Genomic DNA, 15,645 nt, shown 5'->3' with positions numbered 1-15,645 from the left:
CAGGAGTCCCTCCTGAAAGACAAGTCGACTTCAGAATCGACTTAATTCCTGGAGCTACCCCCGTAGCCAAATCACCTTATCGTCTTGCACCAGCAGAAATGCAGGAACTATCCAGCCAGCTGAATGAACTTCTTAACAAAGGATTCATTAGACCAAACTTCTCACCTTGGGGAGCACCGGTTTTATTCGTGAAGAAGAAGGATGGATCTTTCCGCATGTGCATAGACTATCGCGAGCTAAACAAACTTACCATCAAAAACCGATACCCTCTACCGCGGATAGACGACTTGTTCGACCAACTTCAAGGAGCAAGCTACTTCTCAAAGATTGACTTAAGATCTGGGTATCACCAGTTACGAGTTTTAGAGGAAGATATTCCCAAAACAGCCTTCCGAACTCGTTATGGTCACTACGAGTTTGTAGTGATGCCTTTCGGATTAACGAATGCACCTGCATTGTTCATGAACTTGATGAATAGAGTGTACCGTCCTTACCTGGACAAATTCGTATGGTTTTCATAGATGATATCCTTATTTACTCACGAAGTGAAGAGGAGCATAGCCAACATCTTCGACAAATCTTGCAAACATTGAGAGCAGAGAAGCTATATGCGAAGTTCTCAAAGTGAGAATTTTGGATTAGGAAAGTAGGTTTGCTAGGTCACGTGATCAGTGAAGAGGGAATACACGTGGACCCATCCAAAATAAAAGCAATCGAGAACTGGTCAGCACCCAAAATGCCTACAGAAATTCGTCAATTCTTAGGCCTTGCTGGCTACTATCGCAGATTCATTCAGAATTTCTCCCGAATTGCTAAGCCACTCACCACCCTGACACAAAAGGGTGTAACTTTTTACTGGGGAGAGAAACAAGAAACAGCTTTCCAAACACTGAAACGAGCCCTATGCAGTGCACCTATCTTGTCTCTTCCGGAAGGAACAGAAGACTTCATAGTGTACTGCGATACGTCTAACCAAGGGTTAGGTTGTGTTCTTATACAACGAGGAAATGTCATATCCTATGCCTCAAGAAAGCTTAAGACACATGAGGTTAACTATACAACTCACGACCTTGAACTGGGAGCAGTGATATTTGCTCTGAAGATCTCGAGACACTATCTATATGGCACAAAATGCACAATATTCACCGACCATAAAAGTCTTCAGCATATCTTCGACCAGAAAGATCTGAACATGAGACAACGACGTTGGGTGGAGCTACTAAACGATTACGAATGCGAAATTCGTTATCATCCTGGTAAAGCCAATGTAGTAGCTGATGCCCTTAGCAGAAAAGAATACTCAGGACGTCAAGTAAAGTCGTTGAACATGACAATCCATTCACACCTGTCCACACAGATCAAATAGGCTCAACTTGAAGCCTTGAAACCCGAAAATGTGGCAAGTGAAGCTTTAAGAGGAACGGATAAAAACTTCAACATCAAAGATGATAGAGCCCGATACTTCATGAACCGAATCTGGACACCAAAGTTTGGTGGTTACAGAGAGGTTGTCATGAACGAAGCACATAAGACGCGATACTCCATTCACCCAGGTTCAGACAAGATGTATATGGACCTTAAGAAACTTTATTGGTGGCCAAACATGAAGGATGAGATTGCTACCTTTGTGGGCAAATGTCTTACTTGTGCTAAAGTCAAGGTAGAGTACCAAAAGCCTTCAGGTCTACTACAACAACCGGAAATCCCCGAACGGAAGTGGGAGTGGATTACTATGGATTTCATAACTAAGTTACCCAAGACAACGGGTGGTCATGATACCATTTGGGTAGTCGTCGATAGATTAACCAAATCTGCACACTTCTTACCAATAAAGGAAACTGACAAGATGGAGAAGTTAACTAGAATACACATCAGAGAGATAGTTAGACTGCACGGTGTACCGATATCTATTATCTTTGACCGAGATAGTAGATTCACTTCACATTTCTGGCAGTCACTACAAAAATATCTGGGAACTAGGTTGGACATGAGTACAGCCTACCATCCACAGACCGACGGACAGAGTGAGAGAACGATTCAAACGTTAGAAGACATGCTTAGAGCGTATGTGATCGACTTTGTTAAAGCGTGGGATACCCCCCATTTACCACTAGTCGAGTTCTCATACAATAACAATTACCATTCTAGCATTAAAATTGCTCCATTCGAAGCTCTTTATGGTCGCAAGTGCAGATCACCTCTGTGTTGGACTGAAGTGGGTGACACACAACTGGCTAGAGGTCAAATTCCTGACAGTACTCTCACTTGTCCGGAGATCATTCGAGAAACTACTGAGAAGATAGTACAAATAAGAGAACGACTTAAAGCTTCCAGAGACAGACATAAAAGCTATGCAGACAAAAGGAGAAAACCCTTGGAATTCCAGGTTGGAGACCGCGTCATGTTGAAGGTTTCACCATGGAAGGGCATGATACGCTTTGGAAAGCATGGCAAACTGAATCCAAGGTACATTGGACCGTTCGAGATTCTTTCTAGAATCGGTCCAGTAGCTTACAAACTCAAATTACCTCAAGAACTAAGTAACATACATCCTATCTTTCACGCGTCTAACCTAAAGAAGTGCTTATCCGACAAGACTCTTGTTATACCACTCGATGAAATCGATATTAACGAGAACCTCAACTTCGTGGAAGAACCAGTAGAAATCCTAGATAGGGAAGTAAATAGAACCAAACAAAGTCGTATCCCGATAGTGAAGGTTCGCTGGAATGCAAAACGAGGACCTGAATTCACTTGGGAGCAGGAGGATCAAATGAAACAAAAATACCCGCGTCTCTTTCCCTAGTCTTACTATATCTCTAAAGTCTTAATTTCGGGACGAAATTCCCTCTAACGGGGGGATAATGTAACAACCCGTTATTTCAAGTCAATATAATTAGAGGCGATAGAAATATAACTTTCATGAACCATACTTATGGGTGTTATTTAAGTATGTGTGATATTAATCTATGTTAGTTTAAATTATAATAAGCTAATACAAGTTTACAAAACACGAAGAACTCAAAGAAGTCTACACATATGCATGTAAGATATATATGAGTATGGTATGGAGTATTATTTATTTAAAATCATAATATATCTCAAATATGCATAGAATTCGGTTTTAGGAATCATTTCCCAACCTCAAAACCGAATTTACATCAAGGAATAAAGCAAGGACCGAATTCTCTTCAACCATTTGACTTGAAACCGATTTCCTTGTTCTCTTTGACACCAAAACCGAATTCTCTTCAACCATTTGACTAGAAACCAAATTCCTACCATTTACATTCACTTTAAGACTGAACACAAGGTGAATTCGGTCATATAGGACCGAATTCTCCAAGATAAGATCATAAAATGGCCGAAAACCTCAATGGTGATCTCTTAAACACATTTTCCAAAGCTTACACCGCCTTACCTTCTTCCTTCATACTTAATTCATTCTATCCTTCATTTGATACAATCAGCGACCACAAAACTTTCCTCTCAAGTATAAAAGCCATTCTTTGTATCTACAAGCAGTTAAACTTCAAACACTCAAGAACACATCGTACATCTGCATACATATTTCCTTCACTATTAGTAAGTATTTTCTTATAAACTATTGATTTGTTATAATAGTTTACTTAATATTTGATTATTAATCGATATTATGTATATAATATTATTAAGGTATGTTTGTTAACACATATTCTATACCGGGAATCGTCACTACCACCTCGTTATCACCCAAGAACACACATACAAGGTGAGTTCATACCTCTACATTTTTACTACTTTTACAGTTTTAGGGGGGAATACAAGTCTAACACAATAATATTGTGTTTACAATCAAATGATTTCTAAATATTTCTAAAACGATTTTTAAACTACTGAAACTCTTTTAAATATTGTCAAACTCTTTTAAAGGTTTTATAAACTCTTTTTAACTTATATTTTGCCAAAATCATATATATATGACTAAACTTCAAAAATGGTCCCTGTAGTTTTCGAAAATCTGAAGTTTAGTCCTTAATCTTTAAAAACCTCACAGATAGTCCCTGTGGTTTCAAAACTTTTAATGTTTAGTCCTTCCGCCTATACATGAGGGGTATTTTCGTCATTTCAACACCCGGGGACCATTTATGAGGTTTTCTCTATTTAATAATAATAATAATAATAATAATAATAAAAATATAAATATTTAATGTAAAAGGGTCTCTCTCTCTCTCGTTTAATCAAACAACTACTGTTTGGATCTTGACCATCTGTATATTGTTCCCCACTGTCTTTTTCGACACTAGAAAGAGGCAAGAACATTTGAAACACGAACATAAAGAAGATGAACACAACCACAACACAAATCCATTGCAAGTAATCCAGCTTCTTTTAAACCATAAATCTTGCAAATTTCGATCTGGGTCTCTGCGCAAATGAATTGTTTCTCTCGTTTTTAGATGAAGATTTGAGTAACGGATCCCTCTTTAATGGCAACACTCCATTTTCAATAGAACCCATTTACATTACCACCAATCGAATTCCAACAGATCACATACCTAATCCAAATCAACAGACAAAAGGGGGCTACTTTTTTTGCTTTTGGCTAAGATGGGATTTAATCATCACGGAGAACCCAATAACAAAAAAGCTTTACATATTGTAATCAATATTTCTTGAAAAAGGGTAAATACAAAAAGGGATGCTTTTTTGCTTTGTTCTTGAGGTGTTTTGGCTGAAAGATGCGACCTGTTGTGGTGATCGGAGGTTGCTCCGGCAGCCTTCGGCCTCGTTTTTGGTTGGGTATTGGTCGAAATCAACAGAGAAAACGAATGGGAGTGGTGTTTGGTGGTGATTTTAAGTTGATGTATGTTAAACGAACTAGTTTTAATCCTACTTTTCAATTATAAATTAGACACACAAAGGCAGTGGACCTATCATTTGTGGTATAGTTAAATAAGTAGGGTATCGAACACAGGGAACGGCAAACTAAATTAATTACTAATATTATCTAAAACAAATAATAAAATGGGGTTTTCTCTAGTTTTACAAGACTAGAAACTTACTAACAGTTAAACTAAATAACTAACTAACAACTAAGCAAGCAAAGACCAACTAAATTCAATATCTAAAGGGACTTCTGTTCAGGTTCGACTCAATTGATCCTATGGTTGATTTAATGGTAATAGTGCAATGCATTAACCTTTTATTGGTTACCGATTCAGGTGATTAGGTTCACATTCGCTATCGCTAATTCTTAGAAAATAAACTAATTCAAGCAGTGGCCAATTGTCTAAATTAATTAATTCTCTAGGTTATTTATTCGGGTTAAATAAGACTTGTAATGGTTAATCAAATTAATAATTCAATTAGCCTCTTGTTGTTGGTTTATCAAACAACCTCACACATTAACTTACCTATTCTCTAATTAATCCTAGTTTCACATTCGCTAATCCTAGGAACATAATAAAGTGTTCACATAAATCACATGAGGTAAACAATTAAGAGATGTTCATGCAGCCTAATTGCCTTCCTATTAACAGAAAATAGTTATGGTTAATGCATAAGGATCTTTAACAAGCTTAATTTAACAAAATCACCAATTTAGAGTTAATCCTACCATTAATCAAACCATAGTCTCAAATTTGTCTTACCCAAACAGAAGCTAAAAAGTTTAGCTCATGATTAAGGCAGTAGAAAACTCAAAAACGAAATTCAATAACATAAACATGGTTTAGGTACTAAATCTAGTCAAGAGAAATTGAATTATGCCTTAGTTATCCTTCAAAATTGGAATTGGGTTGGATCTTCACTCTTCCAGATGCCTCTCTTCGTTCTGAATCACAGCTCCTCTCTCTAGGGTTCTCTGTTTTTTTAATCGATCTGGAAGGCTCCTTTTATAGATTCGACGCGACTCGTCGAGTCCCTCATTAAATCCCCGTGTACGGCAAGGCAAGAACTCTTCTGCTTCGCGAATCTTCGTGGGAACTCGTCGAGTCAATGCCAGACTCGCCGAGTCCTTTGTGGTTTTTGGTCCTTTCTTCTTTTGTTCACTCCAAAGTTTCCCGATAGCTGCTCCTGCTTCGTTTTGCTTCCAAGCACTTCTTTTGGACTGAAAATATAATTCAAACATAATTAAGTACCTTTTGTCCATAATATGCAATTAATTAGCTAACAAATGATAACAATCTATACTAAATATAGGGCTAAACATGCACATATCAAAATACCCCACACTTGACTTTTGCTTGCCCCCAAGCAAAACTAAATTTTAAACATACTAGCATCACATAAGATAATCCCAATCGAACCCAGCCATTATGCCAAGACCGCAACGCATGCATTTGTGTCTAAAATGTTCCTAAGAACCCCCCTCAATTCTAAATACTAACAATCCTCATAAACACTCGCCCACTTCTTTCGAACAATGCTCATTTTATGCATCCCTCCGAATCCATCCGCAGAAAACCTCCTAACCTCAAGGTATTTTTGGTTGAGCAACCCAAGCATACATAAACTAGAAAATTACAATTCTTGATACCACAATGTAGCTCTTTAGAATTCTTCACTTCTTTGTTATTTGATCTTTGATTTCTTTGAATTCACCACCTTGTTGTTTGATTTTTGGTATCTTCAACTTTTTGAATTTCTTCAAAACTTTGATCTTTTGATCTTCACTTTGATTGCTCCAAAATTCTTACAACTTTTCTTGTAATTCTCTCTCTTTTTTTTAACCATGTATCTTATTTTTTTTTTCACTCAAATCCTACATGCTTAAGCAGGGGCGCTCAACTTCAACCTTTATTGATTAAAGATAAAAATTTTCCTGGATACATTTCAAGTACACGATGTTAAACATATTGCATTCCTCAAACTAAGCGAGGTTGTGTTTTTGTCCCATGATTTCACTAGAATAAAGGGGGCCACAAATGCACTATAACGTATATAGGCTCAACTAAACATTTGGGTCTTCATGCAATCATCAAACATAACACTAGCATGGAATCCTAATTGCTTTTACCAAAATTTTCTAAATTAATCCTAGCAAATTTTATGCAAAATTTTTAAAATTAAGCCTAAAATTAGGATTCTAATATAACTAATATAATCAACCCCCTACCCCACACTTAATTTATGCAATGTCCCCATTGCATGTTATGCATGATAAAGAACATCAAAGTAAAGAGGGAATTGGAACAAACTCCCCTGGGATAGTAGTGGCGAGGTTGATATTGCTTCTTTTGAGCTCCTACTTCAGCTAACTTTGGCATGGGATCAGCTCATCCACGCCTTAGGTGTCAAAATCTCGTGTGGTTGACAACTCCAAATATAAGGGAAAAACTCTTGGAAATGCTCGGAAAATGATCTTCAAAGAAAATGCAGTCAAGTGGTGTACTAAATGTCATCAAATCAGCAGCTTTAGAGGTGTAATGTGGAACGACTCGTCGAGTCCAATAAGTGACTCGCCGAGTACTAGCGTGAAAAGGCAGAAATCGTGAAATCATACTGGAACTCGTCGAGTCTGGTAAATGCACTCGGCGAGTCCATCGCTGGGTGTCAAAAACAGATTCTGCTATAAATCCAGCTCTCGGTAAACTTCAAAAATATATTCTTCTGTTCTTCAGTAACTATTCACTCCTTAACCTCTCTATAACCGGACTCGATACTTAGACTCAATACTTCACCCTCTCTCATCAAGACTTGACTCTTCATTTTTCTCTCATTCTCTAGACCCCTTGCAAACATTCCCTAACTCAAATTCTGAAAAGAACCAAAACAAATATGAAATCAAGCAAAATAACTCAAAACCTACATAAAAGTTTAAACACGCCAAACAAACAAATAGAAATTGTCTTAAAACAACCAAGCATATAAAAGGATAAAAATTCAATCTTCATCTTCCGTGTCTCCTTCCGCATCTTCCTCTCTAACTCCACTTCCACCAGCGTCACGTCTGCGTGCATTCATCCTCTCCTCCCAAGTTGGTATATAAGGAAATTGACCCTCGTCCACATGTTGGATGTTGAAGTGGTTAAACATTTGGATGAAGGACCGGTTGGCAAAATTCACCCCTCTTCCCAAATCATCTTGATATTGTCTTCCCTCAACATTAAACCACTCCGAGGGTATTTCATCTTCCACCGGAATAACCTGTGAATCGGGAGGTGCTTGCCCGCGTCTTTGCCTCACTCTCCTACCCGGCTCCTCGGGTCCGATCACGACATCATCATGTGGAATAGCATAGTGTCCCCCTCCATAATCCACAATAATTCTAGCCCTTCGAAAAAGAATAGGATTAAAGGGAGGGGTCGGGACCATTGTCATCAAATTCCAAGCTCCCCGTTCCATCAACCCATATGATTTGGCTAGGCGGGTCACGAACATCCCGCCATTTATCTTTGAAGTTTTACGATCTTTCACCGCCCTGTCAGCTAAGTAAGATGCCATGCAGTAGGGGAGATTGCAGAAAATATTCGGAGTAATAATACTCCACAAGTAGAAAACATCAAGGTTTGGAACCTTGTCATCATCCTTCCGCATGTTTATTGTGTTTGCAATAAGGCGGTGGATCAATCTATGGGTGGGTGATCTAATACTCCCCTCTTGAGCGGATTTGGGGATATAAAGTTTGTTAGCAATGGTATTCCACCAAGTGGAACCCACAACACCTTCCGCAAACTCCTTGTGACATTGCTCGAGAAAGGTGCCAAAATCAGCAGTGGTAATCAATTGTTGGTCATAAATACCAAGTCTGCAAGCCAATTCGACCATACTGCATTGGCGAAATTCACCACCAAGGCAAAAAGTGACCACTCCGGTGTTATAGTAGTCGTCCCCTCCACCGAAACTGATAGTTGAGAAAAACTCCCAGCATAGATCCATGAACACTGACTCTTGTATACGGAATAGCCGGCTCCAACCATCACATGTAATAGACACCCCATCATGTATGTATACTTTGACAAGATACGGGGCCAACTCTTCTTCGTAACGAACTCTCCCCAGCCATTCCCAATCAATTGCATTTGGGACGCAAATCTCCTTCTTCTTAACTTCAACAAGCTTCTTTTTCCATCTTTTCATTGTAGACTCCGACTCAATTCTTGGAAAATTTAACCAAGGATGGTTTCCTTGGTTACCCCTAGAACTTTGTCCACCTCTTGGAAACATTTTATGCACAATAGTAAAGACATACAAACCAGAAAACATGTAAACGTTAAAATTAAATTTTTGGGACTGCCTCAGGGGCCGACTCGTCGAGTCTATGAACAAACTCGGCGAGTCGTTTAAACTGCTCGAGTCGCAATTCCGAATCTGGACAAATCATCCATCAAAACTCATAATTTCTTCCAGGGGTTTGTCTCGGACTGCATACTAAATATAAATCAACAACCAATTTCATTTATAACATCCTAATTAGACAAAAGTTAAAAACCCTAGAAATCTATTGTAGTCAAAATCGAAGTTGCAACCAAGATTGTTCCATTATTCTGCATAATTCGAAGTTATGAAGATTTATAACAAAAGAAATTCATACCTTTTTAGCAGAAAATGGAAGAAATCAAAGAAGATAGGATGATGCTTGAGAGAATTTTCTGGCACGTCGAGCAAGGGCGTGGTGGCCGGTCGAAGTGAAAATGTTTTACAATTAGGTTAAAAACCCTAATTTTACAGAAATGTAAAATTTATTTTTTTTCAGTAAATCGAACTGACTCGTCAAGTCTATTAATATGTGCAAAACACTTCTTTTTCCAAAATTTTCTTTATTTAATAATCACACCACCCCACTCTTAGGCCTTAATTACCCTCAAGCAGTCATTTATGGATAAAAATGAAGATTGAAATAGGAAAATCCAAAAAAAAAACGTAAACTAAAACGGAAAAAGAAAAGAAAAACAAACTCTTTTGTCGGGTTGCCTCCCGCTAAGCGCTTCTTTTTGAGGAGTCGTTAGCTGGACTCCTTCCCGCTCTACGTTTCTTCGTTTTCCTTCATCGGGAATCCACGCTTAATCTTTCGTTGTTTATACTTTGTCCTGTAAGCGTATATTTTTCTCTTATATGCCCGTCGCAATTCTTCCTTCCTTTTCTTTGTGACATCTTCTTCAATTGCATACTTGATCTGTTTCCCAATCTTCTTCTTCTTCACCCCGTTCCTTGGACCCATCTTTTGTACTTCTTCTTTGTCAATCTCGATTTCCCATACAGTTGCCACTTCATCATCACTTGATATTAAGGATTCTTCCTCACTTCCATCACATACTAAAGAATCCGGTAGTTCAAATGTAAATACTTCATAATTAGTAGAAACTCGGGCTCGAGGTTTGGTTCTTTTGATTGTAGTTGACTTGATCTCTTGATTAGCCATGTGTGACTCAATGGATGAGTTATTCATGTCATCATTCCAAGCCTTTGCATTCTCCTTTTTCTCCCAAACTTACCTTCTTGTCAAGCTGAATTGCTTCCTCTTTTTGCATCATCGTGTCAAGGTAAGCCAATTGTGCGTGTTGGAAGTCACAAAAATTTTCGACAATTTCACTCTCTTCTATTGGACTTTCCAAAGGATCAGGAAAAGTGTGACCGTCAAGGCCAGAAAGGGAATTTGTAAGTAGCAGGACAAGATCTTCAACATTTTTGAAGTTCTCGTTTGGACTCGTCGAGTCAGTCGATGCTACTCGGCGAGTCAGTGAGGTTTCCACAATTTTTATTGTTTCTTTTGAATCAGCTTCCTCTAGCAACCTTTCTATCTCCTTTAAATCTTTTCCAGCATCGAAATTCCCTCCAGAAGGTAATAGAAATTGACTTGGATTTTCTTCTTGTAAAAGTGCAAGCTCTCTTTCTAACACTTCATCATCCAAATCTATTGAGGAAACTTTTTCGTCTTTTGTCCTTGCATACTGTTTCTCTTGTTCTGCTTTAAACACCACTGAATCGTTCCCCACCCTTAGTGTTAGAGTAGATTCGCACACATCGACTAATGCACAAGCGGTATTCAAAAATGGTCTCCCAAGAATGATTGGAACTTTAGGGTCTTCTTCCATGTCAAGCACTACAAAGCCCACGGGGAAAACAAATTTATCGACTTTGATGAGAAGATCTTCGCACACTCCTTTTGGATGTATTATTGTCTTATCGGCTAGATGGATCTTCATATGAATCGGCTTTGGCTCCGGTAAATTTAGCTTCTTTAAGAAGGAATATGGCATTAGATTAATACTTACACCGGAATCGGTCAACGCATGAGTAGGAATTATGTTCCCAAATTGACAAGGTATGGAGATGCTTCCCGGATCACCCCTATTTTCAGGCAGCTCATTCAACACTAGTTCAGCTACTTCTGCCATATCTTTTCTAGAGGCAAAGAGACTCTTCAACAAGCTTGCATATTTAAGCGTTTGAAGTATCGTTTCAACAAATGGAATGTCGACTTGAAGGGCCTTTACATGCTCCAGAAACTTCCTATACTCTTTAACTTGATCATCAGGTATGGCTCGAATCGGAAATGGCAAAGGTGGCCAGGAAGGCTTTAAAGAATAAACAGTTTTGTCATCGGGCATTGGACTCATCGAGTCCATGACCGGAACTCGGCGAGTCGAGTCGGGTTTTGCTGAATTCGAGTTTCTTGTTTCTTCTACTTGCACCTTTATTGAGGCCTTCTGGGTAGGGGTCAGAGGAGTGAATTTTTTTTCAGAACTAGTTATTATAGCATTCAAATTCTCCATTCGTGGATTCTTTTTGGTATTGCTTGGAAGATCACCCGGTTGTCTTTGATTGATTTGTTGGGCCAGCTGCCCTAGCTGTTTCTCAATGTTATGAATAGATGCTTGCTGATTCCTTAGTATTGTTCTTGTATCTTGTATTGCAGCATCATGGTCATTATGTCTTTTCTCAGATGCAGCTACAAATTTAGTGAGCATTTCTTCCAAGTTTGGTTTCCTTTCTTGCACCGGCTCCTCCTTTTGGTAAAAACCCCTTGCTTGTTGTCTAAACTTTTCCTCCTTCGCCTTTTTGTACTCATCATATGGTAGCCATTCTTTCTTCGGTTTTCGCCAATCATTATCGAATCTATCTCCGCTTGAATAGAATACTTGGGCTTTCTTGTTTCCATTCTCATCCAAATCACAATCTTTAGTAAGATGAGGTCCGTTACAATTCTCACATCCAACCCGAATAGCATGGATTGTTTGATCCATCTTATCCATGCTTTTCAACATTGCCATCATTGTCGTCATGTCCTCAGAAACAGAATTCACCTCCCCTCTAATTGGATTATTCCTAGGATTATGATATTCTCTAGAATGCTTAGAGAATTCTTTAATTAGTTGCTTTATCACCGGGGGTGCCTTCTTTGTGAGCGGTCCTTGCTAGTCAAGTAATTGCCTTGTTGTCACGTTTACTCCATCATAAAAAATGGAGACTTCTTGTTGACTATTTAGATCATGATGCGGGCAGTTTCTTAGAAAACCTTTGTATCTCTCCCACGCCTCATATAAGGATTCTCCAACTTGTTGTTCAAAGTTGGCAATAGCTTTCTTTAATTTGGCTTTGAGGGAGGGCAAAATTGATCAATAAATTCTTCTTTCATCTTAGCCCATGTAGTGATGGATCCGGGAGGGAGTGACTTGAGCCAATCCTTTGCAGCACCTTTGAACGTGATGGGAAGCATACGAAGCAAAAAGGTATCGTGTGCCACATTAGGAAAATTAAAGTAGTCGGCTATGTCGCTGACCTCTTCTAGGTGCTTGTACGCGTCTTCGTGATCTTTTCCATAGAATGGAATCTCCTTAAGTTGGGCGAGTATGTGGCCTTTGAGTTCAAAATTTGCGTTTGCAGGAATCGCGGGTTAAACGAGCCCCGGACCGGTGTCTTCACGCATCTTCTTCTTCCATTCGCCCATGGGAACTTCATCGATGTTAGCCATGGTGGTGTCGAATCCACGTTCTAAATCGCTCCTTTCAAATTCGCTTTCTTCTCGTTCGGATTCGTACTCGATGTCCTCCTTGATTGGGTCTTCGTTCGCCAAGGAAATGCTGGATCCTCCTGATTTACTGCTCTTCTTCTTGCTGAAAACAGATCTGATATTCTTCAAAGGTGAGTTCTTTGAAGATGCGGATTCTCCAACGGTTTTTCCTTTGTTCTTCTTTAAAGTAGCTTCCGGGTCTTCAAGTGGTGGAATCAAGGGTGTATTTCCTCCTCTAGTCATAAACGTACTGCAAATAAACAGAAAGACACGCGTAAAAGAAATAAAAAAGAACTAAAAACGAAAATAGTTGTTCAGCTATGGACTCGTCGAGTCTGGTCGTAGGGACTCGGCGAGTTCGATGCAAAAACAGCAAAAATTGTAAACAAACTTCCTAAAAGCTAAAAACTGAAATTTAATTCTAATCCTAAATCTACTAAAAGCAGTAACTTTGTGCAAGAGAAATCTCACACAAAGGATCGACAACAATAGTAATCAATTTAAATTTAGAACTGTTCCCCGACAACGGCGCCAAAAACTTGATGTGTGTTAAACGAACTAGTTTTAATCCTACTTTTCAATTATAAATTAGACCCACAAAGGCAGTGGACCTATCATTTGTGGTATAGTTAAATAAGTAGGGTATCGAACACAGGGAACGACAAACTAAATTAATTACTAATATTATCTAAAACAAATAATAAAATGGGGTTTTCTCTAGTTTTACAAGACTAGAAACTTACTAACAGTTAAACTAAATAACTAACTAACAACTAAGCAAGCAAAAACCAACTAAATTCAATATCTAAAGGGACTTCTGTTCAGGTTCGACTCAATTGATCCTATGGTTGATTTAATTGTAATAGTGCAATGGATTAACCTTTTATTGGTTACCGATTCAGGTGATTAGGTTCACATTCGCTATCGCTAATTCTTAGAAAATAAACTAATTCAAGCAGTGGCCAGTTGTCTAAATTAATTAATTCTCTAGGTTATTTATTCGGGTTAAATAAGACTTGTAATGGTTAATCAAATTAATAATTCAATTAGCCTCTTGTTGTTGGTTTATCAAACAAGCTCACACATTAACTTACCCATTCTCTAATTAATCCTAGTTTCACATTCGCTAATCCTAGGCACATAATAAAGTGTTCACATAAATCACATGAGGTAAACAATTAAGAGATGTTCATGCAGCCTAATTGCCTTCCTATTAACAGAAAATAGTTATGGTTAATGCATAAGGATCTTTAACAAGCTTAATTTAACAAAATCACCAATTTAGAGTTAATCCTACCATTAATCAAACCATAGTCTCACATTTTTCTTACCCAAACAGAAGCTAAAAAAGTTTAGCTCATGATTAAGGCAGTAGAAAACTCAAAAACGAAATACAATAACATAAACATGGTTTAGGTACTAAATCTAGTCAAGAGAAATTGAATTATGCCTTAGTTATCCTTCAAAATTGGAATTGGGTTGGATCTTCACTCTTCCAGATGCCTCTCTTCGTTCTGAATCGCAGCTCCTCTCTTTAGGGTTCTCCGTTTTTTTTAATCGATCTGGAAGGCTCCTTTTATAGATTCGACTCGACTCGTCGAGTCCAAGACCGACTCGTCGAGTCCCTCATTAAATCCCCGTGTACGGCAAGGCAAGAACTCTTCTGCTTCGCGAATCTTCGTGGGAACTCATCGAGTCAATGCCAGACTCGCCGAGTCCTTTGTGGTTTTTGGTTCTTTCTTCTTTTGTTCACTCCAAAGTTTCCTGATAGTTGCTCCTGCTTCCTTTTGCTTCCAAGCACTTCTTTTGGACTGAAAATATAATTCAAACATAATTAAGTACCTTTTGCCCATAATATGCAATTAATTAGCTAACAAATGATAAAAATCTATACTAAATATAGGGCTAAACATGCATATATCATCACTCGAGAGGAAGGGGTATAAGGTGGTGGTTGGAAAACTCACATTTGCAGCAAATATGATGTCAGCGGATGGCGGAGCTGCGAGTGGCGGTGATGGGTGGCGTGATGTGGCAGCTCCGCTGCCTCTCCAATTGTGTTCTATCGGCGTGAACTCAGAGAGAGTGGGGCAAGGAAGATGGCAGGTGGTGATGAAGGTTTCTCAGTGGTGTTGGAGGTTTGTTTATGCTCGAGTTAGTACCACCGAGATGAAGAAGAGAAGGCTTGGCCTTTGGCTGGTCAACAAGTAAAAGGGTGAAGGCACAGGAGGGTGTTGGGTTTTTTTGTTCCATCAGTTATAGAAGAAGAAGAAGAAGAGAGAGAGAGAGAGAGAGAGAGAGAGAGAGAGAGAGAGAGAGACACCCTTTGACATTAAATATTTATATTTTATTTTTTTTAAATAGAGAAAACCTCATAAATGGTCCCTGGGTTTTGAAATGACGAAAATACCCCTCACTTAACGGTAGAAAGCTGACGGAGTTAGGCGGAAGGACTAAACATTCAAAGTTTTAAAACCACAGGGACCATCTGTGAGGTTTTTAAAGATTAGGGACTAAACTTCAGATTTTCAGAAACCACAGGGACCAGTTTTGAAGTTTTGTCTATATATATATATATATATATATATATATATATATATATATATATATATATATATATATATATATATATATATATATATATATATATATATATAAGATTTATAGGGCTTAGGACTGATAATTCTCTTTCTTTCCATTTTCCTTGT

General features: G+C 38.4%; 1 non-coding gene across 1 annotated transcript; it reads left to right on the top strand.

Annotated features, from left to right (window-relative positions):
- The first annotated feature begins 12,411 nt into the window (after positions 1 to 12,411).
- On the top strand, positions 12,412 to 12,518 carry LOC145135208 (small nucleolar RNA R71). The gene has a single exon (XR_013719670.1). It is a non-coding gene; the product is annotated as a small nucleolar RNA R71 (small nucleolar RNA).
- Positions 12,519 to 15,645: the final 3,127 nt, after the last annotated feature.

This window comes from Lactuca virosa, chromosome 8 (genome assembly GCF_052849685.1).
Source record: "Lactuca virosa cultivar CGN04683 chromosome 8, Lactuca_virosa_CGN04683_v6, whole genome shotgun sequence".
Classification (NCBI taxonomy): Eukaryota; Viridiplantae; Streptophyta; class Magnoliopsida; order Asterales; family Asteraceae; genus Lactuca; species Lactuca virosa.
Note: the sequence above shows the minus strand (reverse complement) of the source record. Positions and strands in the feature narration are given on the sequence as shown.